The 5000-nt window shown below is 65.6% G+C and overlaps 1 non-coding gene across 1 annotated transcript; it reads right to left on the bottom strand.

Moving 5' to 3' along the window:
- Positions 1 to 2562: 2562 nt before the first annotated feature.
- LOC141979764 (5S ribosomal RNA) lies at positions 2563 to 2681 on the bottom strand. Its single transcript, XR_012637156.1, has one exon. It is a non-coding gene; the product is annotated as a 5S ribosomal RNA (ribosomal RNA).
- Positions 2682 to 5000: the final 2319 nt, after the last annotated feature.

Below are 5000 nucleotides of genomic sequence, written 5' to 3'. Positions count from 1 at the left end.
AGCCCGGAGCCCGGGGCAGGGCGACCCCGGACGGACGGGGGTCCGCCTGGCCCCTGCCCGCGGGGGCAGGCTCCGGGTTGACCTGGTGGCCGGAGGAGAATTAAGCCCGGAGCCCGGGGCAGGGCGACCCCGGACAGACGGGGGTCCGCCTGGCCCCTGCCCGCGGGGGCAGGCTCCGGGTTGACCTGGTGGCCGGACGGGAATTAAGCCCGGAGCCCGGGGCAGGGCGACCCCGGACGGACGGGGCTCCGCCGGCCCCTGCCCGCGGGGGCAGGCTCCGGGTTGACCTGGTGGCCGGAGGAGAATTAAGCCCGGAGCCCGGGGCAGGGCGACCCCGGACGGACGGGGGTCCGCCTGGCCCCTGCCCGCGGGGGCAGGCTCCGGGTTGACCTGGTGGCCGGAGGAGAATTAAGCCCGGAGCCCGGGGCAGGGCGACCCCGGACAGACGGGGGTCCGCCTGGCCCCTGCCCGCGGGGGCAGGCTCCGGGTTGACCTGGTGGCCGGACGGGAATTAAGCCCGGAGCCCGGGGCAGGGCGACCCCGGACGGACGGGGCTCCGCCGGCCCCTGCCCGCGGGGGCTGGCTCCGGGTTGACCTGGTGGCCGCTCGGGACTTAAGCCCGGAGCCCGGGGCAGGGCGACCCCGGACGGACGGGGCTCCGCCTGGCCCCTGCCCGCGGGGGCAGGCTCCGGGTTGACCTGGTGGCCGGACGGGGAATAAGCCCGGAGCCCGGGGCAGGGCGACCCCGGACGGACGGGGGTCCGCCGGCCCCTGCCCGCGGGGGCAGGCTCCGGGTTGACCTGGTGGCCGCTCGGGACTTAAGCCCGGAGCCCGGGGCAGGGCGACCCCGGACGGACGGGGGTATGCCGGCCCCTGCCCGCGGGGGCAGGCTCCGGGTTGACCTGGTGGCCGGTTTGCTTTCGGGCCACCAGGTCAACCCGCTGCCTGTATGGGGTTGACCTGGTGGCCGCTTTCCTTCCCGGCCACCAGGTCAACCCGCTGAATGTATGGGGTTGACCTGCTGGCCGCTTTCCTTCCCGGCCACCAGGTCAACCCGCTGAATGTATGGGGTTGACCTGCTGGCCGCTTTTCTTCCCGGCCACCAGGTCAACCCGCTGAATGTATGGGGTTGACCTGCTGGCCGCTTTCCTTCCCGGCCACCAGGTCAACCCGCTGAATGTATGGGGTTGACCTGCTGGCCGCTTTCCTTCCCGGCCACCAGGTCAACCCGCTGAATGTATGGGGTTGACCTGCTGGCCGCTTTTCTTCCCGGCCACCAGGTCAACCCGCTGAATGTATGGGGTTGACCTGCTGGCCGCTTTCCTTCCCGGCCACCAGGTCAACCCGCTGAATGTATGGGGTTGACCTGCTGGCCGCTTTCCTTCCCGGCCACCAGGTCAACCCGCTGAATGTATGGGGTTGACCTGCTGGCCGCTTTCCTTCCCGGCCACCAGGTCAACCCGCTGAATGTATGGGGTTGACCTGCTGGCCGCTTTCCTTCCCGGCCACCAGGTCAACCCGCTGAATGTATGGGGTTGACCTGCTGGCCGCTTTCCTTCCCGGCCACCAGGTCAACCCGCTGAATGTATGGGGTTGACCTGCTGGCCGCTTTCCTTCCCGGCCACCAGGTCAACCCGCTGAATGTATGGGGTTGACCTGCTGGCCGCTTTCCTTCCCGGCCACCAGGTCAACCCGCTGAAAGTATGGGGTTGACCTGGTGGCCGCTTTCCTTCCCGGCCACCAGGTCAACCCGCTGAAAGTATGGGGTTGACCTGGTGGCCGCTTTCCTTCCCGGCCACCAGGTCAACCCGCTGCCGGCATGGGGTTGACCTGCTGGCCGCAGAGGGGCAGGCTCCGGGTTGACCTGGTGGCCGGACGGGGATTAAGCCCCGGCTCGGAGCAGGGCAAGCCCGGGCGGAGGGGGGTCCGCTTGGCCCCTGCCCGCGGGGGCAGGCTCCGGGTTGACCTGGTGGCCGGTTTGCTTTCGGGCCACCAGGTCAACCCGCTGAATGTATGGGGTTGACCTGCTGGCCGCTTTCCTTCCCGGCCACCAGGTCAACCCGCTGAATGTATGGGGTTGACCTGCTGGCCGCTTTCCTTCCCGGCCACCAGGTCAACCCGCTGAATGTATGGGGTTGACCTGCTGGCCGCTTTCCTTCCCGGCCACCAGGTCAACCCGCTGAATGTATGGGGTTGACCTGCTGGCCGCTTTCCTTCCCGGCCACCAGGTCAACCCGCTGAATGTATGGGGTTGACCTGCTGGCCGCTTTCCTTCCCGGCCACCAGGTCAACCCGCTGAAAGTATGGGGTTGACCTGCTGGCCGCTTTCCTTCCCGTCCACCAGGTCAACCCGCTGAATGTATGGGGTTGACCTGCTGGCCGCTCTGCTTCCCGGCCACCAGGTCAACCCCCTGCCGGTATGGGGTTGACCTGCTGGCCGCAGAGGGGCAGGCTCCGGGTTGACCTGGTGGCCGGCAGGGACTTCAGCCCCAGGGCCCCTGGCAGGGCGACCCTGCCCTTGTTCCCCAGAAAAGGAGAGAGCTGGCTCGCAGCGGGAAAAGCTGCCTACGGCACCTGGGATTCCCAGGCGGTCACCCATCCAAGTACTAGCCAGGCCCGGGACGGTTTACCTTCCGAGATCGGACGGGATCGGGGGCCTTCCGTCCGGTATGGCCGTAGGCACTCGGCTCCGGTCCGCCTCGTCCCCTTTCCCTTACTGACTCCCCTGCCTCGGGTGGGCCCGATCCTTTTTTCCGTTTTTTTTTTTCGCTCCGGAGGCTTCATGAGCCCCCCCCCAACACCCCTTTGGGGGTCGGTGAAAATTTTTTTTTCAGACTTCCAGGGGCCCGATCCTGGCCGCGGGCACCCGGCTCCGGGCACCCGGCTCCGGGCCGCCTCGTCCCCTTTCCCTTACTGACTCCGCTGCCTCGGGTGGGCCCGATCCTTTTTTCCGTTTTTTTTTTTCCGCTCCGGAGGCTTCGTGAGCCCCCCCCAACACCACTTTGGGGGTCGGTGAAAAAATTTTTTTCAGACTTCCAGGGGCCCGATCCTGGCCGCGGGCACCCGGCTCCGGGCACCCGGCTCCGGGCCGCCTCGTCCCCTTTCCCTTACTGACTCCCCTGCCTCGGGTGGGCCCGATCCTTTTTTCCGTTTTTTTTTTTTTTCGCTCCGGAGGCTTTATGAGCCCCCCCCAATACCACTTTGGGGGTCGGTGAAAAAAATTTTTCAGACTTCCAGGGGCCCGATCCTGGCCGCCGGCACCCGGCTCCGGGCACCCGGCTCCGGGCCGCCTCGTCCCCTTTCCCTTACTGACTCCCCTGCCTCGGGTGGGCCCGATCCTTTTTTCCGTTTTTTTTTTTTTCGCTCCGGAGGCTTTATGAGGCCCCCCCTAACCGTTTTTGGGGTCGGTGAAAATTTTTAGTCAGACTTCCAGGGGCCCGATCCTGGCCGCGGCTTCGCAGGCTGGCCTGGGGGGGGGGGCATCTCTAGCTCCGGCCGCGGACGGCGAGACGCTCGGCCACCAGGTCAGCCCGGAGGAAAAGGCTGAAAAAAATGTCTAAGTCCCCCCGGGACACCAGGTCAACCCGGAGGAAAAGGCTGAAAAAAATGTCTAAGTCCCCCCGGGACACCAGGTCAACCCGGAGGAAAAGGCTGAAAAAAAGTCTAAGTCCCCCCGGGACACCAGGTCAACCCGGAGGAAAAGGCTGAAAAAAATGTCTAAGTCCCCCCGGGACACCAGGTCAACCCGGAGGAAAAGGCTGAAAAAAAGTCTAAGTCCCCCCGGGACACCAGGTCAACCCGGAGGAAAAGGCTGAAAAAAAGTCTAAGTCCCCCCGGGACACCAGGTCAACCCGGAGGAAAAGGCTGAAAAAAAGTCTAAGTCCCCCCGGGACACCAGGTCAACCCGGAGGAAAAGGCTGAAAAAAAGTCTAAGTCCCCCCGGGACACCAGGTCAACCCGGAGGAAAAGGCTGAAAAAAATGTCTAAGTCCCCCCGGGACACCAGGTCAACCCGGAGGAAAAGGCTGAAAAAAAGTCTAAGTCCCCCCGGGACACCAGGTCAACCCGGAGGAAAAGGCTGAAAAAAAGTCTAAGTCCCCCCGGGACACCAGGTCAACCCGGAGGAAAAGGCTGAAAAAATGTCTAAGTCCCCCCGGGACACCAGGTCAACCCGGAGGAAAAGGCTGAAAAAAATGTCTAAGTCCCCCCGGGACACCAGGTCAACCCCGAGGAAAAGGCTGAAAAAATGTCTAAGTCCCTGCTCGGCCATCAGGTCAACCCCATTCAAAGTGACGGGTTGACCTGATGGCCGGCAGTCTCACGGAAGTCCGGATGGGGTCGCCAAAAGTGCCCTCGGCCGACCGAGAGAACCAGGAGGTCGGATAGGATTTCAGATTGGTCCCCCTAAATTGGCGGTTGGATTTTTCGACTAGTTCATTTTGACGGGTGCGAGGAGATTTCTGAGAACAGGTTTTTCGGAACCTGTGAGAACCAGAGATGAGCCTCGGGGACCAATCTGCGCGTTGTACCCGATCTTGTGAGGGGGGACAGGGGCACGTTGGCAGGTGGGGCGGCCCCCGGCCCCCCCGAGCCCCCCCTTTTCCGGCTCTTTTCCTCCGGGGACCCCGTCGTCCCCTCGCACCCCCGGTGCAGGCCCGGTGGCCGGGATGCGAACTCCGACTGTCGGCGCCCCCCGGAGGGAGGGGGGGCCCGCTCCTCTCTCGCCTTCCGATCGATGTGGCGCTCACGTTCGCGACGGGAAGGGTCCTTCGCGGGCCGGCGCCCCCGACCGCAGGGGGCGTCTGGCGTTCAGGCGGATCGGGTCCCTCTTCCTCTTCGCGTCCCCGGATCCTGGGGCCGATTGGGACTTTCCTCCTTTGGGGGGGGGCCCGGGCGCGTGCCCGGCCCTCCGCGCCGTGGGGCCAGCCGGCCGAGATCTCCGCCCTGCGAGGTCGAGCGGCTCCGGCAGCCCACCCAGGGGTCTGAAAACCCAGGGAGCCG

The sequence above is a fragment of the Natator depressus genome, chromosome 28 (genome assembly GCF_965152275.1).
Source record: "Natator depressus isolate rNatDep1 chromosome 28, rNatDep2.hap1, whole genome shotgun sequence".
Lineage (NCBI taxonomy): Eukaryota > Metazoa > Chordata > Testudines > Cheloniidae > Natator > Natator depressus.
Note: the sequence above shows the minus strand (reverse complement) of the source record. Positions and strands in the feature narration are given on the sequence as shown.